Below are 27,757 nucleotides of genomic sequence, written 5' to 3'. Positions count from 1 at the left end.
AAAAAAAATCTGATACGCAGGATCTCTGACAAGAGACCACTGTGAAAGGGTCATTCGAACCTCTGAGGTTGAAAAACCAATGAATTCAAGATTCAGTCATGAGTAGTTTCTAGAAGTTAAGCTCAGTGGTAAAACTTAAAAGATGAGAGCAAAGGCTTAGAGACCTTATTCTGTGGGTGCTGGAGAATCGTCAGGTTTTAAACAGAAAGTGCCTGGGTCACATTGTTAGTTTGTCAGACCTCACAGCTGATTGAAATATAGATCCAAATGTATAAGACAAAAAATTCAGTTTCTTTAGGAAACTGTTGCTTTAATGTCTTGATCAGTGGAAGGGGCAGAGAAGACATATATGTGTGTGTGTGTGTGTGTGTGTGTGTGTGTGTGTGTGTGTGTGTGTATGTATATAATGAGTTTAAAGGTAATAGAGATAGGAGGAATAATGGAGAAATCAAGGATAATGGAGAAAACCAAGGCCTAAGTCCTTGCTCTCAGTTTTTTCTAGCTCTGTTGAGATCTTAAAGTAAACCTTAAATCAAATAGGTTGAAAGATGTTAGTGCTATCTCACAATACCTTTGGGGTAGGTGAAAATGGGAACATTTTGTTTGTTTTTGAAACAGGAGCTTCCTATGTAGACCAGGCTGGCCTGGAACTCACAGAGATCCACCTGCCTCTCATCCTTCTGAATACTGGGATTAAAGGTGTATGCCACCATACTAGGTTCCAGAAGTGGGAACTTGAATCTGAGATCTTAATGGAAACCAGGAGATGCTGAAAAGGGGAAAAAGCCCTAAAGAGGAGCAGACTCAAGGGTCTTTTTAGTGATTTCAGCAGTGGAAATCCATGTAGTTGAGACCCAACTACAGCTGCAGATTTTGGATCTCCCCCATGGCTGGTTTATCTTTCCTTCCCCATTTGAAGTCCTGGGGCCCTATGGTGTCTGCTGAGCTACTTCTTAGTTTATTGGATAGAGCTTTTCACGGGCTTTTGCTACGTGAGCTGGTAGTCTTCAGTTGGGGTGCTGGTTAGTTACCAGATGAGAAAGATTAGTTACCTTTCTCATTACTGTGACAAAATAACTGGCAGAAGTCCCATGGGGGTAGGATTGACTTACTCTGTCCACTCTTGAGAGGGGAGGCAGTCCTCTACAGTGGGGAAGGCCAGGTGTGGAGGGCTATTTGCTTACATCACTACGGATCGGGAAGTAGACTGCAGTTAGACTGAAGGAGAGCTGGGATGGCCTCTGTTCTGTCCCCAGCCACTCACTTTTTCCAGCTCAGTGGATGCCACCTCTTACAGGTTCCACAGCTTTCCCAGATTGCTCTAACAGTTGGGAGCCAATTTCAAACATATGTGCCTGTGAGGGACAGTGCCACTCACCCCTCACAGCTGTGTTGAGTTAGTTTGGATTGGGAGTAATTATAAAATTCAAGCTGAAGTAGCAACATCATAGTCTGGGTCCTGTCTTCAAAGAAGGGTGCGTAAGTCACCTGAAGCTTGGGAAGAGGGAGGGCTCTCTGTTAGGACTATTTAAGGACTCATGTTGAGGTGGTAGTTGAAACTGAAAGTGTTGGAGTGTATGGAGTGAGAAAACCATGGCAGAGGCAGAACATGTACTGCATCCATCATTAAAAGGCAGGTGGGGGCCCAGGGAAAAACCATTCATTTCCAGGAACCTGAGTGGAAGGAGAGTAGTGTCACAGGACCTGAGCAGGGGGAATGAGAAAGGTGGAAAAGGCCCTAGTGTGTGTATAGTGTAGTGTGTATGGAATAGGCCTGGACCATTTATTACTGAATTTGGAATAAGATCATTGTAGCCTTTGAGGGAGCGTTTTGGGTTTCATGATAAGAACAAAACCCAGGTGGCAGGGATTGAAACAATATGTGTGGAAGGGTCCAAGTAGAGAGGATACAGCACATGGAGCACACTTGAGAAAATTAAGGGGAAAAAGATCTGGTTGGTTTTTTTTGTTTGTTTATTATTATTATTATTATTTTGTTTTTTAAACCCTGTAGCTTTGGAGTCTGTCCTGGAACTAGCTCTTGTAGATCAGGTTGGCCTCAAACTCACAGAGATCTGCCTGCCTCTGCCTCCTGAGTGCTGTCTGTTTTTAATGACTGGTAATTGGTTACATTTTAGCTGAGGGCTAGATTCTGATATCAGGATAGATGAAAATCCCACATAATCAAGACTTCTTAAAATCTGAAAGATCTGTTCGGAACAGTTGTATCGTTTCCAAGTCAGTCTTCATTTAGTTTGTGGGTAAAGCTGAAGCATGAGTCTATGATTTTAATTCAAGGTTTGGTGTCTCAATAATTATAAAAATTTAATAAATAAAATTGATAGCAAGGCCTTTTCTATTACTTTGAAATAAAAAAAAATATTCACTACGAGCCTTAATACAATACTGACAATGGTTTTTAACACAGAGGTACAGAACTTTGTGAGAAAAGTGTATACGTTTTAGGGATATTGTGCTCTTAAAGGTTGAGGTGAAATTAAAAAGAAAATGGCTGAAGGTATTTAGCTTGCAGACTGATGGGGTCAAAGCTGGGAGGAGCGTGCAAAGCACAGGTGGGTGACTGGTTCTGGAGAGGAGAAAACCTTCTGTTCCTCCAGTAGTAGTGGCATTCTTAAATTGGTGTGGACTTTGGAATAGCAGAAGGAGAGCTGACTATTACCACATCTAATGGCCTCCCATTTTTTTCACAAAATAGGCTCCCTGAACTTACTCTGCCGTGAATGAAGAAGATGTAGATGAGCCTTTTTGAATAATTGGGACAGGTTGAATGGAGGGAGATTTCTGAACATGTCGTTAGTAGCCCTGGGAAAGGCCAGGTGGTATTCTGCGTTTGCAGTAGTGTTTGTTTGCCACCTTGTTAGACGTCTCAGCAGAGGCTGACTGCTCGGGTGAGCAGGGAAGGTGGACTGTGGGACCCATAAAAGGCCATGGCTGTAGCTTTCCTGGTTGGTGTGGTGGAAGGATAGTCTTAGGAAGAAAATCCAGGGTTTTTGAAGCCTTTGAAGAGATTCCCATGTAAGCTTGTCTTGGAAGAAGAGGAAAGAAAGGAAAGAAAAACCCCAAGGAAAGATTCAGAGAATTAGATAAAGTTTAGAAGTGAGGTCTTCAGAAAGTGTTGTATAAGAAGACAATAGGCTTTTCTGCTTCAGTGCCACAAATGCATTGCTGAGAAAACCCTATTTTCCACTCAACTGTGCTTAAAAATAACAGGATCCCGGGAGTTTGGGGCTGGCATAGTCACTTAAGAGTGTGAGCTTTGGTAAGAGCCAGCAGAGTGCAGAGCTGCGGCTGTCACACTCAGTGATCTACAATCCTGGCTCAGTCCCCACAACATCTGTACCACTGTAGCAGGGGACTGACTCTGCAGGCTTAGATCCTGGGTCTTGGACTTCATTCTTCAAGGTGTAAGTGCTTGACACCTGGTTAATTGAAATGAAAAGCCTCTTTAAAAAAAAAAAAAAAGCCTGACGGTGTTCCGGTTGTTGGTGAGGATGCCTAATAACAGAAACCCAATTTATTGTTAGTGTGTTGCGGGAGGGCCTTCCGCTCCTCCAGCCTATAGCTGCTGAGATACCAGCCCATTGGGGCGTGGTCTCTCTCCCTTTAAAAAAACTCTCTTACCACCCTATTAATCATAATTCCAAACTGGTGTGGCATTGTTTGTGACTTATGCCTTCACCTGGCGCACAACGTGGGGCTCGAACCCACGACCCTGAGATTAGGAGTCTCAAGGTATTTATTTAAAGGGGAAAAAACTTACAGATAACCATCCCAGACAACAGCCCTCTGTGCAATCAGGAAGGAGTCTAGTCGCCGGAAACAGAGCAGGAAGCGAAGAGAGTAAGAGGGGAAGTAGCCGCTTTTTTAAAGGGAGAGAGACCACGCCCCAATGGGCTGGTATCTCAGCGGCTATAGGCTGGAGGAGCGGAAGGACCTCCCGCAACATTAGTGGGCGAATGCAAAATGATACAGCCACTTTGGAAATGGTTTGGCAGTTTCTGACAGAACCAAATAAATTTTTACCATATCAACTCATCTGAAACTTTAAACTTGCATGTGAACTAATTCCCTCCCTCCAAATTGAATGATAGGCAAGACTACCCTGAGCTCACCCCTTGCCCTGCCTTTAAATATTTGCAGCAAATTTATTCATGGTCTTTAAAACTGATAGCAACCAAAATATCTTAAAGTAATGGTGACAGGATCAAGACACGTAAGAAGTTTGTCATGGGATGTTATCAGTCACTAATGAAATGAGCTGTTAGTCCATATAGACATGCATGAGTTTGATTTACATATTCCTAAGAGAAAGCAACCTGTTTTAAAGGTCTAAGTAGGCTGGGCAGTGGTGGTGCATGCCTTTAATTCCAGCACTCAGGGAGGCAGAGTCAGGTGGATCCCTGTGAGTTTGAGGATAGCCAGAGGTACACAGAGAGACCCTGTCTCGAAAAAACAAAAACAAAACACAAGTGAACAAAAATTAAAAGGTCTAAGTAGAAAGGGCAAAACTGTAGAGACAGTTAAAAAAGACTGATTGTCCAAGGAATGAGGTCAAATAGATAAAGCATGGAGGATGAAAATACCTTGTGTGTTACTATATAGTTGTGGATACATGGTCTTAGGCAAACCATAGAACTTTGTAATACCAAAAACTATAGTGAACTCAAGTTAAAAACTCATTTAGGAGACAGCTAAAATCCCAGTGTAGAATGCAGAATGTGATTTTTTTTTTTTTTTTAAAGTAGAATCTCAGTTCATGCTGGTGAGTAGTTGTTGATTTGCAAGCCACCTCCTTCAGAACTCTGTGTAGCTGGGTGACAGGCCAGCACCACTGGGCCCAGTAGTCTAGGTCCTGTCCATCCTCTCATTTTCCTCTCCCTCCCTTCTTCTTTTCTCTCACCTCTCTGCTGTTCTTTTTGATAGGGGAATGATTCTCAACCCAAGGGTTGTGACCTCTGGGGTCAAACAACCCTTTCAGGGTCACATATCAGATGTCTTACATATCAGATATTTGCATTGTGATTCTTAACAGTAGCATAATTGCAGTTATGAAGTAACAATGAAAATTAATTTTATGCTTGGGTGTTACCACAGCATGAGAAACTGTGTTAAAAGGGTTACAACATTAGAAAGGTGGAGAACCACTGTGATAGGGTCTCACGTAGTAGCCCAGGCTGGCCTTGAGCTCACTTTGTGTAGCTGAAAACAACTTTGAACTCCTGATTTTCCTTATCTTCCAAGTGCTGGGATTATAGATGTTTACCACCACACCCACCTTGATAAAATAGTCTTAACTGGGTACCACGTGTTTGAAATAACCTCAGGGAAGAGGGGAAAGTGTTGATCTCGGTGACTTTGCAAACTAATGAAGACTAAGTAAAGGCAAAGTAAACTGTATACTGGACTCAAGCTGATAAAAGTCACATCCTGTGTGACTGTGGTCTAATTTTCTCATGCTAATTGTCATACTATTATCTTCTCATGCTGCTATACATGCATGCTGGAAGTGAGATGCATGAGTCTGCACTCACAGAGGGAACCTTAGTGGCCTTACATTGTTGTCCTGATGGTTTTGTGCACTGTACATACTTCTGTAGGAATCTTTGCTCTTTCTACTCAGGGCCTTTGCATGTTGCTAAACTTTTAAAATTTATCAGTGTATTGAAAAAAATAACTGTGCTATAGACCAAATGGTGTTTTTATTATGCTAACACCATTCCCATATTTAAGTGCAAGTGAGCCAATTTGTATTTAACGAATGTATTTTGTTGTAGTAGAACAGTACTGGTTAGAATTTAATATTTCTGAGGTGGAATAGTTGTAGGTGTCAGGGTCTAGAATGTGGGTCTAGGAGGGAGTACTTTGAGTTGGAGTAGGAAGCCCGTGATAATCACAGATAAATGCTAGTATGTTAGCATCATATAGGAAAGAGGCGTGTTATTGGGAGTGTGTGTAAAAACGAGGTTAGACCAAGTTAGAGAAGTTAGGCAGAAAAGATAGAGCTCATATCAAAAGAGTGAGGAAGAACTGAGCAGCCTAAGAGAAGACAAACTTTCCCTTACAGTTATTGTCCAGATAAACTAGCTGTGTGACTAGAACAGGGCTAACAAGGCTGAGCAGTAAAAGAGGTGATGATGTATCCAGATGGCAAAGCTAACAAGGTTTGTAGCAAGTGTGTCTTATAAGCTAATGGGGGAGGCTTTGTGGTGAGTTTTTCAGTAGTATCTCTTAAGGGACTTACTATTTCCAGAAAGGTATTAGTTGGCTGGCTGCTTGTTGGAGAGTAGATGGGTGTGGCTTTATTCAACTTTCCATTTCAGTTAAATGGAATCATCAGATTGTTAGAATACAATCTAACAAGAGCTAATCTTGCTGACTTTAAAACTTCTAAGTAATATATCAGTTTTCTTCTAGAGTTATAAATGACTCGTTAACATTGAGGATTTTGAACTTACAAAGATTTAAACTTAGCAGGGTATATTGACATATGCCTTTAATCCCAGCACTTGAGGCAGAGGCAGGCAGATTTCTGAGTTTGTGTCTACATAGTGAGGTCCAAGACAGATAGCTGGAGCTACATAGTGAGAACTTGTCACCCCCCCGCCCCCAATAACCCAGTTTTAAAGTTTGGGGGATCAGCACAAAGGCTCAGTAGATAAAAGCACTTGCCAATAAGCCTGAAGACCTGAGTGTGAGATTGTAACTGGAGGTTTCTCTCCTGCCCACCAGTTCCTGAGTAACCACTCTGAGGCTTAATATTAATTACAAACTGTTTGACCTATTAACTCAAGCTTATTATTAACTAGCTCTTACGACTTAACCCATTACTGTTTGTTGTTCTTTTTTAAAAAATGCTGTAAGATCCCCGCTGCAGTAGGCAGCAGAAATGCTGTAGGTCCCAAATGGTGGCGGCGGGCCATGTGGTGGCAGGCAGCAGGCTCTGGGAGCAGCCAGTCCCAGGCAGAAATGGCTGCTGGTCCCAGAGCAGTGGTGGCGGGCCATGTGGCAGCAGGCATTGGGCCCCAGGCAGAGACGGCTGCTGGTCCCTGAGCAATGGCTGGTTCCAGGCAGGGAGACATATGGTGGGCCGGTAGAAGACAGAAACATGGATAGACACGACATGCAGGGTGAGGTTGAATGTTTATTCAGGGAGTTACGGAGGAGGAAGGGTGAAGGGGGGGACAGAGAGAGAGAGAGAGAGAGAGAGAGAGAGAGAGAGAGAGAGAGAGAAGGGGGAAGCAGAGAACTGGGGAGGGAGGCAGAAGCGAAGCTGCCTCTCCAAGAGGAAGATGGAAAAGAGAGCGAGCTCAGGCCAGAAGCTGAAGATCAGCCTGCCTCAGTGGATCGGGAGGGGAATGGGTGTGGCTTGTCTCTTAAAGGGACCAAAACCATAACATTATTCCATATTTTACCAAGAGGCTCGTGACTTGTTACCTCACATCTTGCTTCTCCGGTGACTACCTGTGTCTCTCTTACTCTGCCTTCTTTTTCCCTTTATCTTTGCTTGGATTTCCTGCCTAGCTATATTCTCCCTTGCCACAGGCTAAAGCAGCTTCTTTATTAATGATAATAAAACATAATCATAGCATACAGAGGGGCATCCCACATAACTTGATCCCTGGAACTTACTCAAAAGTGGAAGGAAAGAACATACTCTGCAAAGTTGTCCTCTGATCCTCCATAGGTGCCCTGTGACTCTTCTGTATCCATATACGTGACATGCCCGTCCCTAAACATTTTTTAAGAAGATTGAAAGAAATCTTTTAAAGTGAGACTCATGAATCTGTACTCTTAGAAAGAGTGAGGGATGCCTGTGGTCCTCATCTCGATCTCATCCCCCAGCAGGGATTGAATTTGGACCTTCTTGCATATGTTAGGCAGGCACTCGGTCACTGTCTCCCCAGCCTCCTTTTACATTTTGTTTTGAGCTAGGATCTCACCAGGTAGACCAGGTTGACCTGGAATTCATTTTCTAGTCTGTGCAGACACTGAATTGAAATCCTCCTGCTTCAGTGGAATGATAAACTTGTGCTACTGGGCTTGGCTCCACCCACCCCCTCTTTTCTTTCTTAAAACTATAGACTTTAAAATAATAATAATCTTACATTTGATGAACATAGCTAGAGGTAGGCCCTATGCATATGATATTACCAGCCTTGTCTAAGAGATGATACTTTTTTAAAAGAAATTTATTTATGCTTTCTTTATCTCTTTATTTTCTATGCTGGGAATTGATACTAGGTCCTTGAGTATGCCAGGCATGTGCTCTATAAGCTAAGACACCCCAACACCTCCTGCATTTTATTTGTTTTAGTGGAACTGGGGATTGCCTAGGGCAGTGGCTTTCAACCCCTTTTTGATTGAACCTTTCACAGGGCTTGCACATCAGATGGCCTGTGTATTAGATATTTGCATTATGATTCATAACTGTAGCCAAATTACAGTATGAAGTAACAATGAAATAATTTTGTGATTTTGGGTCACCCCAACATGAGGAACTGTATTAAAGGGTCACAGCATTAGGAAGGTTGAGAACCACTGGCCTAGGCAAATGCTCCACCACTGAACTATACTCCTAAACCCCTGTAACTTTTAAATTTAATAATGAAACAAATGCTTTTAATTTTCACATTTACAGAACTTTTCTATAGTGTTTTAGAAAAGCATAATAAAGGCTATTTAACGATTTAAGATTGTGAAGAACTTACGGATATTTTAAATAATGAGAACATATGAGATTTTAATCTGCATGGATTTAATATAAATCTACCAATTTGGAACAAATCATATCTCTATAAAAGTTTAATTTTAAAAAAGGTGTTAGAAAATACCTGTTACAAATGTTGAATGAGAAAGTTGCATACAAACGCTTCTATCACTGCTAGAAGTTGTGTGCCTTTCAGTATTGGTTCCCATTTTTAGTCTGCCTTGATGTAGGAAGAGTAGATAAGGATAAATGTGGAGTGATTCCCAGAATTCTCGGTGTCCTTAAATCTTTCATGTGGGGTCAGGGCTCTCGCTTGATCAAGCTTCTTGAATTTAAATTGCAGCACATATCCTGGCTTGGAATTCTCAGTAACCAGTAGGGTTCTAAAATGGACATGGTTTATTTCACTTTGTGTCCTTAGTTGTGAAATGAGGCTACCTAGTATTTCCTTCTTTGGATTGCTTTGAATATTGAATGAGTTACTAAAAACAGTTCACTCAAAACAGTGCTTTTCCTATAGTACTGGATTATGTCTTAAATCTATCTTGAAATTACTCCTAGAAGCTGGGGCTACCATCAGAAATTTTATTATTCGTTGTTAGTATAAACTTTTTGGTAAATTAAAATAAGCTTAAGTCACTGCCAAAATTTACTATTTATTTAAAAAAAACCAACAATAAGAGATAATTGATTTAGAATTCCAGTCAGAGTCTACATACTCCCACTATCTGCTTTTTGTCCAACTAATCTCCTTTTATCACCACCGTGCGTGCGTGCGTGCGTGCGTGCGTGCGTGTATTTAACACAGTGAGTTTCATTAGAGTTGCTTACAGAGCTTGGATGATGGGTGATTTACAGGAACAAGAACAACTTCTTAGTAGCTACACCACTGAAGAAAGTGTTTCTCTCTCACCTAATAACCTGTAGGTCCTTCACAGTGTTGACAGATCCAAGCTTGTGCAGATAATCTTGTCAGCTGAGAATGCAAGCATTGTCTGTGCCATGCTTGGAAGATAGCATTCCACAACACTCCATCCTCTAGCTCTGAACATTTTCTCCATATCTCTTTTGTGATGTCCCCTGAGTCTTGGAGAGGGTACTGTAGATGCTCGTTTAGGATTGAGTATTGTGTGGTCACTTATTCTCCACACTTGGACCAGTAACTGCTACCCACTGTGGAAAGAAGCTCTTTGACCAAAGCTGACAGCAGCACTAGTTTATGGGCTAGACATAAATGTTTAGAAGACAGGCACATCATGGTCCATTTAGCAAAACAATAGTAGTAGCTTCTTCACTAAAGCCTGTGACCTCAGCTATGGGCTTTTTTGTTCAGGTTTATAGAGCTAGATGTGAACTGACCCCGAATTGAAGCAAAAAGTGGTTGATCATGCCTTTAGTATTTATTGTGCCAGTAAACTTTACTGGTAGGTCAGTAGTGTATAGCATATAGTGTCCACAGTTGAATAAAACTGCTGATGACTTCTCCAGCAGCCCATGTAACACCTTTTGGCAGTATTTAACATTAGTTATCAGGGAGGAAGTTAGCTCAGCTTGGTTATTTATGTACTGTAACTAACCTTGTCTTTGGCAATAGGATCTTAGCTATCTAGTTTTGGTGGGCAACTAAAAGCAAGGATAAATAGCCTGTATTGTTATAGGGGCTGTATAGACCTCCCTGGCCAACAGCTAGCTCACAGAAAAAAGGCCTAACTATGACTGTGCATTCAGTTCACATGAGTTTTGTATTATCAGGTAACCTAATTATTTAAATAAATTTTACTGAGAAGCTAGTTAGTTCACTGTTACCACAATTCAATAAATGTTTGTTTATTAAGTAGTTATATATTGGGGCCGGAGAGTTTATACACTTGTAATCTTAGCTCCAGGGATGCAGAGATTGGCATATCCCTGGCTTACCATTGTATCCTATGCTGTTGAATTCTAGGCTAGTGAGACTCTTTCTCAGAAAGGTTGGTAGCACCTTTGGAACAATACCTGAGGTGATCTCTGGCTTCTATGAGATCACATGTCTCACACATGGACACCACCTACACACATAATCTTGCGACTGTTTCTCACATTTTGCATTTTTTTTCTTGCTGCTCAGCGTACAGATGTTAGAATAAAATTGTTGGGCTGTGGAGGAAGAGGCTGCATTTTGCTGCTTCTGTTTTTTGTCTTCCTAGCTAACTTGTTAGCTCTCTGTGGTCATGGGGCTGAGTCTGTTGCCTTTATCAGAAGTTTCATGGTGGTCTGGTGAAATAAGTGCAAGTCTGATAAGCCGGGTTCAGTCCTTAGGACCCACAGTGGAAGGAGAGAACTGACTCCCGAGTGTTGTGCACATACATACTCCCCTCTTAATGTCTATCATACACGCGCATAGTAATAAGAAAATTTGTTTTCATGATAATAGAAAGGAAAAGGAGAGGCCCAGCTTGGATCCCTGCTGCCACTACCACCTACCACCACCAGAGGAAGAAAAGAATCCATTCAATTCATTCTTTTGGGCCAGTGACCATGTACTAAGTTGGCATTGTAATTGTCAGTGTAACTTCTAAAATAAGGTGTATGTTAGTAATTTGGTAAACTGAATGCTGAGATACATACCTCATTTGTGTGTATTGTATGTCATACGATAGAGTTTTTTACTTGAAAGCAGTGTTTCATTGTAGAGCAACCATGGTGACTTTGAGATGGAAAACTCCACTGTCTGTGAAGGATGGTAAATGACAGTTTTGTACTGAGTGACATGTACCTACCTAGAACACTTGAGTAGTGATCGAGACTGTTTCTCAAGCAGTCCTTCTGAGGGTGGAGGAGGTTTGATTCACATTCTGAGATTTCTGATGGAGGGACCGTTGCCAGCTTCTATCTATTTTCTTGTAGTTTTTTGGTTTTTTTGTTTTTTAGTTAGGTGTATATGTATGTGTCTGTATGTAGGCGTCTGCATGTGAGTCCATGTGTCCTCCAAGGACAAGCATGTGCTCTTCACTTCTGAGCTGATTTTTTTTTATTTGTTCATTTTGTTCACAGAGTAGCTTTCAGGATATTTAAATCATGAGGAAGGAGTTAAGAATTGATAAAGTAAGGTGATTGTGAGTGATGGAGACCTGTGGGATTAGAGTAGAGGAATGGCAAGTTTAGAAAGTTTAAAGCCATTGCTGAACAGATGGTCCAGTATGTTAACAATAGCATTGTGTTATTTCATTTCTTACAGAACTGTACTTAATCAATAGACTATTCTTGGATGAGAATTGTGAGTTGGTGTCTTTTTTCAGAAACGATGATAAGAACGTATCAAATAATAGGATTCTAAGTTCTTTGTGAGATCTACCTATTAATGTAGTTTATTTAAAATTATGCCATCATATAAATATCTCCAGTTTAAAAGTGGTCTGTTTTGCAGAAGAATGTATAGGATTGTTACAAATTAAATGAAGATTTAGATCTGATAAAATTAAGATCCTTTTATTATGTGATTCCAATCCAGAATAACTACCTAAAATACTGTAATCTGGGGACTGGAAAGATGACTTGGTAGTTCTTGCAGATGATTTGGGTTTAGTTCCGAGCACCACATGGCAACCTCACAACAGCCTGTCCCTCTAGTTCCGAGGGATCCAACACTCTCTTCTGGCCTCTGGGCAGCAGGCACACAGGTGGTACACATATATAGTTGCAGGCAGACACATAAATCTTTAAAAAAAAAATTCAAAACTTCAGTTTTCATTAAGGGCCACTGCCAGACTCAGTGTGTTCAGACTCTGAACTCTTACTTCACCTAGTGATAGTATGAAGGGGTCTTTGGCTGGTTTCTGCTGTTTTGCATATTGGATTCATTGTGATGATAAATGTTTCATTATCTCTTCAGTTACTTGAAATTAAGTTTTATTCAAGTGCCTTGTTTTCTTGAACTGTTTAAGATTTTCACATGAAAATCTCATTTGCCACTTTCTGTCTTATTTTCGATGCAGGTCATGGTAAAACCCCCAAAGATGCAGCATCTGTTCGAGCCACGCATCCAATACCAGCAGCCTGTGGGATTTATTATTTTGAAGTAAAAATTGTCAGTAAGGGAAGAGATGGGTAAGTCTAAATTTTGGTGGGCATGACAGTTTTTTTATTCCTGGGTAGTTATATTTGAAATGATTCATAAATGTTTATGATATAATTGGAAAATTGTACTCTTAAATCTTGGTTTTGGAAGAATAGACTCTAAATATCACAGTACAGCAAATTGGTTATGGTTCTGGTTAAGTCCTAGTTGAACTAAAGCTTGAGTTCATGCTTTTTATCAGTCTTTTCTGGCAGATTCATTATGAAAACTGAGAGTTGAGGTTTAAGCTATAGAGTGACTGGTTTTTCCGAGTTCTGCCAAGAGGCTAGATCTAACTCATGATGAACAAAAACAAAGCCAGTAAGCGACTTGCAGGTATTGTAAAGGGTGTGGTGTTTAGAATTTTAGGTGATACTTGGAAGATGGATGTTTGTGTTGTGTGTTCTTGATTAGAAAGCTTCCTAGGAGGTTAGTTTAATACGTGGTATGGAAACTTCAGAGTGAAAATGCTGGTTGATTATGAAACCAGCTTTTGTTTATTACTTTCAGTCTTAGAATTGATGTGTGTGATATGTGTGTACATCAGAACTACTTATGGGACTATTAAAATAGTTTGGGCCTTAACTGGAATATTATTAGAATTCACAGAAGTAGAGCTTTGGTAAAGATGTAGGCATTTTGAGAAAAGCCCAGGGGGAATTTGGTACATATTTCTTCCTGGTTCTCTCAAGTCATACTATTTTCTGATACTTCATTGGGATATTAGAGAGTCCTTTAAGCAACCATAGAGTCATTCATCCAGCTGTCAAGATATTGGGCTCTTCCAGTAAGTAAGTTGACCTGTATTTGAATTCCTCTTGTTGGTTTACCTGTGTTTGATTAAAAAGTGTCTAATACATTATTCTTCACTTTGCTGAATATGCTCAGTGCCAGTGGTACTGAAAGTAGACAGGGAAAGCTTGAGCTTTAATGTCCTGTTTTGTCACCTGATCACACAGAACGTAAAACTAGAAATTCCCAAGAGAAAGCTTCTGAGAGAGACATTGGCCTAACTCTGTAGTTGTATGTTCACCTTACTCGGCTACATAATGCTGGCATTGTCATGATGACTCCCAGGTTTCTCTAGCTTTCATTCTGTGTAGTCCATCCATAAATGACCTTGGCCTTATATTTTCTTGGCTACAAGTACCTGGAACCTTTAGTCTAATGCTGTGTTTCATTTATTCCCCTGAGCTCCAGTCAGATAGATATATCTACTGAGTTGCTCCACAGTCATTAAATTTAGCCTCTCTGAAATGCTTTTCTCAAAACCAGTTGGGTCAGTGTTTTCACTGTTAGTGTGAGGTTTTCCAATTTTTTTCTTGTCTCCACTGCATCTCCTGTAGTTGGATGGGTCTTGACAGTTTAGCTCTGGAGTTCCCCCAGGTGGTTGGTAATTGCCTCCCAGCTGCTCCATGTTTGTAATTGTTACCAGTGTCTTAAACCTGACTTGATTTTGTCTCTTCCTTAAGAAGCTAAAATAGGAAACTTTTTACCAGAGTTTATTATGTGATTGAATCCTGTGTAATTTTCATTCTTACCTGTTTGTAGCCAGGATTCCTCATCCTTCTTTTCCTCTTGTTTAAGATTGTATATGTTTTGCATGTAGTAAATTTGGTCCCTTTTGGTGTAGAGTTTTGTGAGCTTTTGTAAATATGTTCAATCATAACCACTATAACTAGTGTGTAGAGTAGTCCCCTCACTCTGTCCCTTGGTAGATGACCCTTTCCCCCATCTCCAGCCTGGCAAATGGCATATGATGAAATCATAATATTAAACCTTCTAAGTCTGCAGTATTTGCTCTTCATAACTCTTAATGAATTTGAGATCCATCCTTTTGCTGTATATTTTGGAGAACAGTCCTTATTGCTGAGGGTATGGAAGATTAAACCAGTATGCTAACCCAGTCCCCAACTGAAGGGTAGGTTTTCACAGTGGTAAATATAACCATTTTTTCTGTAAATGCAACTTGGATAAGTATCCAGGAATAAGATTGCCAAAATGTAGTTAAAACATATTTTTAGCCCTATAAGGAACTGTGAGATAATTTTTGCAAAGAAGCAGGACTAATTTGCATTTTCACCAACAGTGTATGAGTATTCTTCTTGATCTGCCTCAGTGGCATATTTTATTGTGTTGTCAGACTTTTAATTTTTTTGGCTATTTTTTCCACCTCTTTAAAAATTACCTTGGTAAAGTATACAAACCACTGTGACACTTTCTTAACAAAACCTGCCATAATTACTTTGTCCTTGTTTTCAATGTTCTCATGGTTTCCACTGTTGTAATGGTGTTTGTTTTTTCAAATTACAGCTTCTTAATTCTCATCGGCTCTTCCTCTATAAGGCACTTTCTTGACACGTTCTGCTCATGTGAGCTTAGGTTTTTTTTTTTTTTTTTTTTTTGTTTTTTGAGACAGGGTTTCTCTGTGGCTTTGGAGCCTGTCCTGGAACTAGCTCTTGTAGACCAGGCTGGTCTTGAACTCACAGAGATCCGCCTGCCTCTGCCTCCCAAGTGCTGGGATTAAAGGCGTGCACCACCACCGCCCTGCTCAGGTTTTTTTAGTTCTTTATATCTGCCCCTTTCTTTCCCCCTAGTTAGCTTCCTGTTCCCTCTTCATATTTGCCATTTCAACAAATCAGTTTTTAAGGTCTAACTTCGGATCATCTTTTTTGTATGTGTGACTGCCTTTATCCCAGAATAATATTGTGTCCCCTTTACCTTTTGATCAGGCTAATGATGGAACATACACTCTTCCCCCCCCCCCCCTTTTTTTTTTCTTTTTTGAGACAGGGTTTCTCTGTGGTTTTGGAGCCTGTCCTGGAACCAGGTCTTGTAGACCAGGCTGGTCTCGAACTGAAACATACACTCTTTTAATTGTCTGTGTACTACTGATTTAAGTGTAGGAATATTTCAAATCTTGAATTTAGATGAGTAATTAGTTTTTGTCTCTATTTCTGCCATTCTAAAATGGCATATAAATACTACTTAAGTAGTCTTTTAAGTGTGGCATCTTCAGCTTAACGTAGTGCATTTGAGATGCAGTTCTGCTGCAGCATACATTGGAGATGATGGCATGGATGAGTAAATAGTTCACTTACTCACTCCCCAGTTTCCTTGAAGAGAGGAGTGTCCATCTGTTTGTTTATTTCATTTTAAGTAGAATTTTCTTTAGACCGTGTTTAAGAATAGAACAGGCAAAATTATTTGAATCCAATATCTTAGCTTTCTAGAAAAATTGTCATTGATGAGTTTACTTATGAAATGGCAGGATTTAGTGTGATTGCGTCTCTGGACAGTGAAAGCTAACAGGCGGGTGTGGTGTTAAAGTGTCGAGTGTGTGAAAATGCTGTGCGTATTCTGCCCTGTGCATTGTTTCTAGGTCTGGTGAGGAGAATTAGGAGCATGACTGTGGTGGGGATTTTTTTCTTCTGTCTAGAAAATAAGACTTGAAGGAAATTTGTTTTACTGTATGAAAGAATATAATTTATTTTCTGAGTTAGCTTTTTATTTAAACTGAGTATATTTTTATTTTTTAAAGATTTATTTATTTATTTTTATTATGTATGCAACATTCTGCCTCCATGTATGCCCGCACGCCAGAAGAGGGCGCCAGATCTCATTACAGATAGTCGTGAGCCACCATGTGGTTGCTAGGAATTGAACTCAGGACCTCTGGAAGAGCAGCCTGTGCTCTTAACCAATGAGCCATCTCTCCAGCCCTGAGTATAATTTTATGTGTAGTCATAAAAATAAGTTTATAAGGGCAAATTATCTGACCACTAACCTGTGAATTTATCAATTTAAAAATAAAAACTGAACACATTTCGTAACAAAAAATTAAATTGTGTTATGTACATGACCATATTTTTAGGAGACATATTAAGGGTATATCTTCACTTTGTGTTTTTAATATTGATCAAAGGCTGGTAAGAAATTTTTTAAAATCATTTTCTTTATGAATGTACTTTCAGCTTAGGAGTTTCATTCAAGTTTTTAAATTACACACGCCAATAGACATAGAGGTAGCAGAGAAAGTTAATTCAAACTGCGAGAGATAATATTTTATTTGAGAACTTTCAGTTATAATTTATTATGCATATGATATTTTTAACTCTTCAAACAAAATATTGATACCATTGTTTGACAGTGGTTCTGGAAGAATTGGCAAGTGCTTCAGTCTGTATTATATTCCTCAGTTTTCCTGCTGGTAATAGTATACTCTCAAAGTGTTCCTTTTATGCTTATTAACTTTATAAGCTATTTTTTATGAAGAATAGAAAGTGTCCTGTCTAGCCTTGAGACTATCCAAAAACCAGAAGGACTGGGACTAAAGAGATGGCTCAGCAGGGAAGAGCGTGTATTACCCTTGCAGAGGACCCCACCTCAGTCCTAGCGTCCGTGTCAGACAGCTCACAACTGCCTTCTAACTCCAGTTCCATGGGTTTTAGCACCTTCTTCTGGCCGCCTCAGGCATTGGCTCAAGTGCACAAACCCACATTTAGACACATTTACACTGATGTAAAAAAACAAAAACAAACTAGAAGGGCACCTCCTAGTTTCTTCTTCTTCTTTTTTTTTTTTTTATCAACAACTGAATGCTTACAGAGGAAGGTGTAAGCAAAAAGAAAGTAATGTAAACAAGCAATATGGCTATCAGCTTAACTGATGTCTGTTGGATACATTGCATGCTTTAGAAGGTCAGTGAGCCTAAGCAGCATTATGGTTGTCTAGGGAGCTTTCTGACATGTAGTAGAAGAAACTTAAGGAAACGTATTCAGGCTGGTATTTAGAAAGTACAGTGGGATAGGGCAGAGAGCAGTCACTATGCAAAAAAGCCTCTAGATTAAGACAGTCTGTATTGAGTAAAGACTGAGATCATATATGGGGGACTGAGGAGTAATTCTGGCTCAAGGAAACACATGTATTAAGGAAGAAGTATATGCTAGTCCTTTAATATAATTAAGAAATTGAGAGGCTTTGCTGTAGAAAAACATTCCACAAGGTGGTAAATGACTAAGGTAGTCTTGGGTAGAGTATGAATTTGTGTGCTCTTTGGCAGAGGCATTATGGCTCTTATACCCTACTGGGATTTAGGGGGTTGTAATGGAAACAGACAGAAGAAAGAATGGACTTAAATATGAGAGAGCCTTGATGGCAGTTCTAAACTTTATAGTAATAGCGGATCATCTTTTGATTTTAATAGGAAAGTGAGAAAATATCCATATTCAGCAATACCAGCTGGGAACTAGGAATGAGTACCACATGTACTAATGGCAGTGTGCAGGGTAGCTAGAAAGAGTATGGCCGAGGAGTAGATTACAGTAGGGATGATAAGGGAAGAAGGGGTTTATGTGTCAGTTACCTAATATGTACCACAAACTTGGGTAATGTAGCAGCAGGCTGCTTGTTTGTCCTGGCTGCCCAGAACTGAAATAATCACAGAAACTGTATTAATTAAATTACTGCTTGGCCCATTAACCCTAGCTTCTTATTGGCCAACTCTTACATTTTAATTTAACCCATCTCCATTAATCTATATATTGCCACGTGGCTATGGCTTACCAGGTAAAGTTCTGACTCCACCTCCTTTCTCCCGGCATTTAGCTTAGGTCCGTCCCCCTCCCCGTCCCCCCCCATTCCCCCCATCCCCCCTCCCCCGCCTAGCTTTGTTCCACTATGGGCCCAAAACAGCAAAGCAGTTCCTAGTTCCTTTATTTATCAATGGTAATCACAGCACACAAAGGGAAATCCCACATCAGGGTAAGAATTAAGACTAACAAGGTTTTAGAAGGATAAAGACAAGAACCTGACAAGTACAACTTGCAAAATTTGAGAAGTGAACAGTGGTAGAGGTAGCTGGGGAGAGAAGTAAGCATGATGACTCTCTGGCTTAGAGAACTAAATAGGTAGAGGTGTGATTAAACAAAGTGAAAAATTAGGAGTGTGGATTATGACCTGGAATTGATTAGGCTTAAGCATTGCTACTTTGGAAGCTTGTCTGACCGCCTTTCCATCTCCAAACTAGATCATGATCCTTGGTAATTGATCTCAACCCCATCCTGTGCTTTTCCTTCATAGATTTTGTTGTGTTCATGTTCCTGTGTTTAAAAATCTACCTTCTTTTTAGTGTTGGCACTAGAGGAAATCCTATTTATATTTAACTATCTCAAACCTTTCTTTTGTTTCATACCTAGTGTCTTAGTTAGGGTTTCTATTGCTGTGAAGAGACACCATGACCATGGCAACGCTTATAAAGGGAAACATTTAATTAGGGTGGCTTTTATTTTCAGAGGTTTAGTCCATTATCATCATGGTGTGATATGGTGGCATGTAGGCAGACATGGTGCTGGAGAAGGAGGTGAGAGTCTTACATCTTGACCTGTGGGCAACAGGAAGTGGTCTGAGACATTGGGTGTGACTTGAACATATATGAGATCCCAAAGGTCACCCCCACAGGGACACACTTTCGACAAGGCCAAACCTACTCCAACAAAGCCACACCTCCTAATAGTGCCACTCCCTTTGAGCTTATGGGGGTCAGTTATTCAGACTACCACATCTAATTTGATGGTAAATGTTCCCTTATCAGAGAAGCAAAAGTATTATGAGATTAAAAACCTTAAATTTGAACTGTATATGATGGTGATTACCTTTGCCTTTGAGAGAGACAGAGGTTGAGTTCAAGGCTAGGTCTCATCTACATAGTGAGATCCTTTCTCAAAAATAAGAACAACAAAAAAAGTAAAATTGTGAATTTGTTGTGTCAGCAGTTTACATGTGCAAGGTATTTGTCTGCACTCAGTTGGTAAGAATTCTGTGCTTGCTGCAGAGTGGGGAATTACGGTAAACTGGAAAAACAGTCTCAGTTGAGATTACTGATGAGAGAATGTGTAAATGGATTGTTTTAGTTCAGACTGGGTAAGGAAGGAATAAAACTATGAGAGACTCAAACCAAATGAGATTTATATATTGTTATTTTTTGTAACGTTTAAGAAGTTTGTGGGTGGGTGGGGTTGAGATGGATTTGCTAAAGATGCCAGGGATATACATCACGAAACAATGAATGATGGAAGAGAAGCAAAGCTTCCTGAGAGGGTGTGTGTGTACACTCTGTGTATCTGGATGCAAAACATCCTAGGTAAATATATTACCTGAGCCAACATGAGCCTTTCTTCTGTACAATGCTAGAACTGTAAACACTGTATAATTTGAATGAGTAAAATTGTAAGCTGTGGACTTTGAGTACCTCTTTGTGCATATTTGTTTGTTTTTTGGGGGTGGGAAATCCTTCCCCCTTCTCCCCCACCCCACCCCAAACAAGGTTTCTCTCTGTGTTTTTCCTTGGCTGTCCGGGAACTTGCTCTTTAAACTAGGCTGACCTTGAACTCATAGAGATCTGCCTCCTCTGCTTCCTGATTGCTGGGATTAAAAGTGTGTACCACCAACTGTCAGGCTCGTACATACGTTTTTTAAAAGAATTTTTATTGCATATATGAACACATAGAATCTGTGACAGCATGCGCAAGTCCTGCACAAGTGTATGTCAGAATTCTAGAGTGTGTGGACACTGCTAAGAAAGGGGGGAAAGTCAGTTTTTTTCAGTGCGTGACAATAAGTCTGCTAGTCACACTCTGAGGCAGGTTACATCAGGACAACACAAAAGTACTCCATGGCTTTTTTTGTTTTAGGAGAGAGACTATAAAGTTGGGTGGTTGAGGGTAAGGATCTGGGAGGAGAATGTATATGTGATCAAGTATGACCTTTTTAAAAAATAATAAAATAATTTTTGTTGCATTTAGTTTGTGGGGTGTGTGTGTGCCGGTGTGTGTTGGTGCATTTATGCCATATCGTGTGTGTAAAGGAGATGAGAGCACAGCTTGAAGGGATTTGTTTTCTTCATGCATGGGTCCTAGAAATTGAATGCTAGATAGTCACTGTTGACTGCAAGTGCTTTACCAGGTAACCATCTTGCCAGCCCCCATTTTTTATTGGTCATCCAACCCTTTCACTCTGAAATATCTTTACCCTTTTAAAAAATTACTTTTATTTATATATGTGTATGTGCACGTATGTGGGCGCATGTGTGCCACTGCATGTGTGTAGAGACCAGCAGACAGCCTACAGAGTAGGCTCTCTTCTTTTACCATGTATGTCCTAGTAATGAACTCAATCTTCAGGATTGGTAACAAGAGCTTTTACCCAGTTAGCAATCTCACCAGCTCTACGTTTAGTTTCAGGGCCAGGTGTGGTGGTGCACACTTTTAACCCAGCACTTGGAAGACAGAGGCAGGCAGATCTCTGTGAGTTCAAGGCCAGCCTACTCCACACGAGTCCTCTAGGCCAGCCAGCCCTTGTACTGAAACCCCGTTTGAAAACAAAAACAAAAAAAATCTACAAAACTAAACTCAAATTTTAATTTTATTTAATTAGCATATACAATATTAGGTTTCTTTATCCATTTTCATACTTAGTTTTGACTGATGACTCTTCACAGCTTCCTGCTCTCCCCATCTTTCCATTCCCCCATCTTTTTCATGTCTTGTGTTCTACTACCTTCTTTGATCCTCTTCTATGAAGTCTCTTTTTATGTCTCTCATGAACCCCTTTTTGGTTTCCTGGCTTGTGTAATACTCCCACATAAATGCACATATATAAAAATTAAAAACTAGAGTACTCATATGAAAGAGACCATGTGTTGTTTGTCTTTCTGAGCCAGAGTTATCTCATATAATACAATTTTTCAGTTCTATTCATTTTCCTTGTTTGAGTCAAATTCCATTGTGTATTTGTACCACATTTTAAAAAATTGGTTCATCTCTTGAGGGAGCCTTAGGTTGATTCTGTTTCCTGACTGTTGTGAGTACAGAGGAGCAATAAGCATGGATGCTCAGGTGTCTCTGCTGTGTTAGGGAGTCCTTTGGGCATATTCTGTGTTGTCCTTGTAGCTTTTTTGAGAATGCTCCACAGGGATTTCCATAGTGACTACATCAGTTTTACACTGTTATCAATAGTGAATAAGTGTTACCTTTTCCAGTGTCCGTGCCAGCACTGTTTTCTTGAAGATAGACATTCTGAAGGGTACAATGGAATCTCAATGTAGCTGAACTTCCCAGATGGTAGAGGCAGTTCTTTCTATTGAGATTTCTATTCAGTTCTGTAGTCAGTGCTTTGATTAGGTTGTTTTTCGTGTTGCTGTTTTTTGTTTTGTTTTGAAATTCTTTGTGTAATCCGATTATTTTCTGTCCTGCGTATAGTGGGCAAAGATTGTCTTTATTTTGTAGCTTGTCCCTTCATTTGACCAACTATTTCCTTTGCCGTTATTCCAGCGTTGACCATGTCTCCTGAGTGCCTGATCGTCCTATTCAGACATTCCTTGTTATGTCAATATCTTGAAGTATTGGCCCTCCTTCACAGTTAGATGCTCTGAGCAGTTCCAGAGCATCTACCACCTCTTAAGCTAAGGGCTTGATCCGTTTGAAATTGATCTTTGTGCATGGCTAGAGATAAGGATCTAGGTTCATCTTGTGTGTAGACATGGAGTCTTCCTGGTTTTGTTTTTGAACAGGCTGGCTTTTCTTCCTTAGTTTTGGCATCGTTGTTAGAAGTCAGAGGGCAGTAGTTGTGTAGGTTTACATTTGATTTCTGCTCTGGGGATCTGTCTGTTTTTGTCTCAGACCATATTGTTACAGTCACAATGACTGCGGTGTGACTTGAAATAAGCATTGTTCTTTTTCTGAGGATTGCTTTGGCTGTCTGAAGCCTTTTGGGCTTCCAAATTAATTTTAAGGTAAAGTTGTTTATTTCTGTGATAAATGATGTTAAAATTTTGATTGGAAATCTCTAGATTGCTTTTGCTTACTTGCATTTTGAATTGAGAAGGAAGGATGGAAGCTGCACTTTTGTTGGAGAGCAGGGTGAATTCTTTATCTTAGTTAATGTGTGAAAGGTGACCTGGAGATACGTAACCAGTATGTTCCTTAAATATTCTCCAGGTGTTGTTGTTTCAGTACACTTGAAATCACAATTCAATTCTTGCTCTATCAGTAATTTTATACATAGCAAATACTGTTTTTAAATTTTTTTCAGTTATAAGGTATTAACATTTTTAATTCAAAGGAGGAAATTTGTGAGACAGAACTCGTGAGACAGAAAAGAGCATAAATATTTGTTACTGTGATGATGGTGATAATGGTATCAAACCTATAGCTTCATGCTCTGCCCAGCATAGATGTGCTTGAAAACCTCAGTGGTTGGTGGGGGTGCTGGAGAGATGGCTCAGAGGTTAAGAGCACTGGCTGCTCTATCAGAGGTCCTGAGTTCAATTCCTGGCAACCACATGGTGGTTCACAATAATCTGTAATGAGATCTGGTGCCCTCTTCTGGCCTGCAGGCTGAACATTATATACATAATAAAACTTGAGACAGAGAGACAGAGAGAGATAGAGAGAGAGATAGAGATAGAGAGAGAGAGAGAGAGAGAACCCCTTATGGTTCTATAACCCAAATTAATTATGCTGGCGGTGTGTGTGTGTGTGTGTGTGTGTGTGTGTGCGCGCGCACACGCACACACATGCAAGCTTTATTTGTCTGGTTGGTTGGTTTTTCGAGACAGGGCTTCTCTGAGTAGCCTTAGCAATTCTGGAACTCATTTTGTAGGCCAGGCTGGCCTTGAACCCTTCTGTTCTATTTTCTTATCCTGTTTCTCTCTATTCAAACTTATTTTTACATTAGAGAAATAGGCTTAAGGTGTATTTGGGTCACAAAAGAGAGACTTTAAAAATAGGTCATTAGCCAGGCCACCACTCAGGAATCAGAGGCAGGCAGATCTCTGTGAGTTCAAGGCCAGCCTGGTCTACAAAACAAGTTCCAGGACTGCCAGGGCTGTTACACAGAGAAACTTGGTCTTGAACAACAAAAATAAAAAAAACAAATAAATGTTATTGTGTACCACTATTACATGTTGATTTTAATACAAGTTTAATTAAGAGTTCAGAGAAAATTCCCTTTTAATACTGTCTTCAAGATACCTATAATTTTCTATTAAAACTTCTAACATTGTATGACCTTGTTTTGATATACTGCTTGCAGTTTGTTATACTTACTTTATAATTATTACTTGCAGTGCTATTTCTTTATTTTCCTTTTTTTTTTTAATGAAAAGCAGTGTGTTTATCTCATATGTTGCTTGAGTATTTGTTTACTTCTGCTGGACTCAGGTGAGAGTAACCTTCCAAAATTAGGAAAATGATTTGTCCTTGATCTTCGTGCTTGATCAAGGAATCCAGTGGATGACTTGGTGATTGGTTGAAATGATTTAAAATGATTGAGGAGTAGTACTTGGGGCTGTGTGGAAAAAATGAGTTAGTGAAGAATTGAACTGCTGATGGGTGAGATGACGGCCCAGTGGTAAAGGTGCTTGCTACCAAACCCGATGACATGAGTGAGTTCAATCTCTAGGACCTGTTTGGTGGAAGGAGAGCCTGTAACCTACATGTGAGCATGCTGGCCTGTCCTCTGGTCTGTCAAATGTGCCAGGCGTTGTGACACACTCTCTTAATCGTATCACTTAGTAGGCAGAGGTAGGTGAATCTTCATGAGTTTGAGACCATTCTGGTCTATGTACTAAGTAAGTTCCAGGCCTAACTAGGGCTACATAGTGAGACCCCATCTCAAGAAACAAACAAAACCAAAAATGAACTGGGGAAATGCTTCCGTAGGTAAAAGCAGGAAGCTGAGGGCGTACATCTTGAACCATAAGCATGAAGCAGAGAAAGCAAACTAGAGATGGCGTAGTCTTTAAACTCTTAAAACCTTTCTTTCAATGGAATACTTCTAAGCCTCCCCAAAATGCCCAGGACTATAGACGATATCTCCTTCGAATCACCACACCTGTTGAGTCTGTGTTTGTATCTGTTGTTCACAAATAGATGTCACAAGTCCAGCAACAGTTGCTGGAAAGGCAGACCTTTCTCCACCAAATCACCTGTGTTGTTTTGTTAAAGATGAGTTTGCTGTATTATTGTGGGTCTGTTTTCCAGGACTCTGTTTTGATCCAGTGAGAAATAATTACAAGCCCATTCTTTTTAAACTTTGAACCTGGTTGCAAATTGCAGCTTTTAAGCAGTGTTAGTGTTTGAAAAGCCCCCAAGTCCTATAAGTAGCTATTATTTATTTCGGCAGTTCTCTCAAGTCCTTGCTTTAATCTGAAAAGTATATTGTCTCTTGCTCTTTATCTTTTAATGACCCAACTTGGCTTCATACTGACTCATTCTGAAATTATTTTTAAGATCCTAGCCACCCCAGAGGTCCCATGGGATTGCTGCTTAGGCTGACTCCTCCAGTGTGACCCTGTCGTAGCCTGCTGTCTTGTGCTGCTTAGATACTGTATACTAACTTTTGTATGTGTCTACTTAAAAAAAAAAAGAAAACAAACTATCTTTATTCATTTTACATACCAATCCCAGTTCTCACTCCCTCCCCTCCTCCCATCTCCTTCCTTCATCTACCCCACACCCCACACTCCACACTCCTATCCACTCCTCAGAGAGGGTTAGGCACATCCCTTTGGGGAAGAACCAAGGCCCTCCCTACCATCTCTAGGCTGAGCAAGGTATCTATCCAAAGATAATAGGTTCCAAAAAAGACAGTATGAGCAGCAGGGATAAATCCTGGTGCCACTGCCAGTGTCCCCACATTCTGCCCCAGCCATACAACTGTCACCCACATTCAGAGGGACTAGTTTGGTCCTATGCTGGTTCTTTCCCTGTCCTGCTGGAGTTGGTGAGCTCCCATTAGCTCAAGTAAACTGTTTCAGTGGGTGTCCCCATCATGGCCTTGACCTCTTTGCTATATTCTCACTCCTCCACTCTTCAGCTGGACTGTGGGAGCTCAGTTTAGTGCTACTTTTTTTTTTTAATCGTTTCCCCATGGCATTTCAGTTTTGTGAGTCTTCATGACCATGCTCTTTCTACTGATATCTCAACAGAGATATTCTTCAGTGTCAATGTCTAGTGCTGAGTTCAGTGTCTCCTTAAAATTTTTAGCTCATTATTGGTTGTTTTGAACTCCTAGTTTGAAGTTTCATCTTCTGTCATATCTTAGTTGGATTTGACACTTGTTTTGCTTTTCTGACTGTACTTTTTCTTGCCCTTTATGTGTTTTTTTTATTGGAATTTAGGAATTAATTTCTGGGTGACAGAAACCCAGGTAAACAGTCTTTAAGATTTCTTAGGAGTTGGGTTAACAGTGCAAAAATTTATTCTTATGAAGTCTATTTTTTCTTGTTGCTTCTGCTTTGGATGTTAGATCTAAGAGATCATTGCCTGAGACTAAGTCCAAAAGATTTTGTTCAGTGTTTGAGAATTTTATAGTTTTAGCTCCTCCTTTATTTTCTACTTCATTTGAGTTAATTTTTATGTGAGTACACATCCAGTTGTTCAAGCACTACCTACTTAGAGATTGTTCTCCCCCTATTGAACTAACTTCTTCTTTCTCTCTGTGATCAGTTTACCATAGTGCTGAGCTTCTCGGTGCATACCTTCAGGCCTACAGCCCTAGTACTTAGGAAGTAGATAAAGGAGAATTCAGGGCCAGTTTCAGCCATATAAGGATTTTCTGGGCTAGTCCGCATTACATGTGAGCCTGTCTTAACAAACCAAAGATAAACAGACCAAAACAAAGTCATCTTAACATAGATTAGATGCTAATTTCTGGGTTCTAAATTCTATTGTAATGATCTCTCAAGTCCAAATATAGGAGTATTTCTTCTTGCCTGCTGTATCTTGTAGTATATTTTGAAACTGGGAAGTTTGAATTCTCTAGTTTTGTTCAAGATTGTGTTGGTCTCTTGGGAACACCATGTATTTCTGTATTTTAGGATCAAAAAAATCAGGTTACGATTTTGGTAAGGACTGTTTGAATCCCAAGGTCAATTTGCCATCTTCATGTTAAATATTTTAATTTTTGATCATATCAGTCATTTATTTAGAATCTCTTTAATCTCTTTTATTGATCTATTGTAGATTTTAGTGCTTAAACCCAAACCAGTTTAGCTATATTTATCCTATATTCTCCCTGTTTTGTATTATTATATTTTTATACATATTAAACATACATACATACATATATATATAATTCCTCAGAATTTTTTCTTTTTTTAATTGACCTTTTTTTAAAAAAATTAATTCTTGGGAATTTCACATCATGTACCCCAATTCCAGTCATCTTTCAGTCCCTCCATATCTGTCCTTCACCCTTGTAGTGTCCCCCCCATGAAAATTAAAAAAGAAATAATAAAAAAATTAAAATTAAAAATACAATTAAGAACATTAATTTAAAAACAAAAAACCAAACAAGCCACTTTATTCCTCTGCTTTTCTCACCTCTCTGTCGCCTCTTCATTCATCTTAGTGACATTGGGAGCTGCTGTGTATCATGCAGTTCACCCTCTTGTCCAGTTTACTTGGAAATGTTCATATTATAATGTGCTGCTGGTCAGGTCCAAGGCCTCTGGCTTCTGGTACGTTATCAAAACTGGACCCTCATTCATTGAAACTCCTCTCAGGTATCCTGCCGTTACCTTGACTCATGGAGATCCTGTGGCAGGACCAGTCCCTTCTCAAGCTTCAGCAGGTCATGTAGATGGGATAGATGTTAGGGAGTGCCAGCTCAAAGCCCTGAATATGTGTCTGGGTGGTATCTGAGTTGGTCTGACAGACCACTCCCCTCAGACAAGGAGCAGAGTCGGGTCTCCCATGCCCTTGGGGGAAACAGATAACTCAGGGTCTACGAGGAGCACAGGGAGCTCTGCACTACCCTCACACCTGCATACATGGTTTACATTGTAGTAATACGAGCGGCGGGGCTGCGTCCACAGCACCCAGCTGCCCGCAAGGCTAGCTTTACCCGAAATAATTACACGGAAACTGTAT

The 27,757-nt window shown here is 40.0% G+C and overlaps 1 protein-coding gene across 1 annotated transcript in view; it reads left to right on the top strand.

Moving 5' to 3' along the window:
* Window positions 1–27,757, top strand: part of Ranbp9 (RAN binding protein 9) — an 89,131-nt gene that overhangs the window by 5,367 nt on the left and 56,007 nt on the right. The window contains exon 2 of the mRNA XM_005355094.1: window positions 12,703–12,814. The gene's annotated coding sequence lies outside the window, so the exon portion shown is untranslated. The remainder of the gene's footprint in view (window positions 1–12,702; window positions 12,815–27,757) is intronic.

The sequence above is a fragment of the Microtus ochrogaster genome, chromosome 16, assembly GCF_000317375.1.
Source record: "Microtus ochrogaster isolate Prairie Vole_2 chromosome 16, MicOch1.0, whole genome shotgun sequence".
NCBI lineage: Eukaryota > Metazoa > Chordata > Mammalia > Rodentia > Cricetidae > Microtus > Microtus ochrogaster.
Note: the sequence above shows the minus strand (reverse complement) of the source record. Positions and strands in the feature narration are given on the sequence as shown.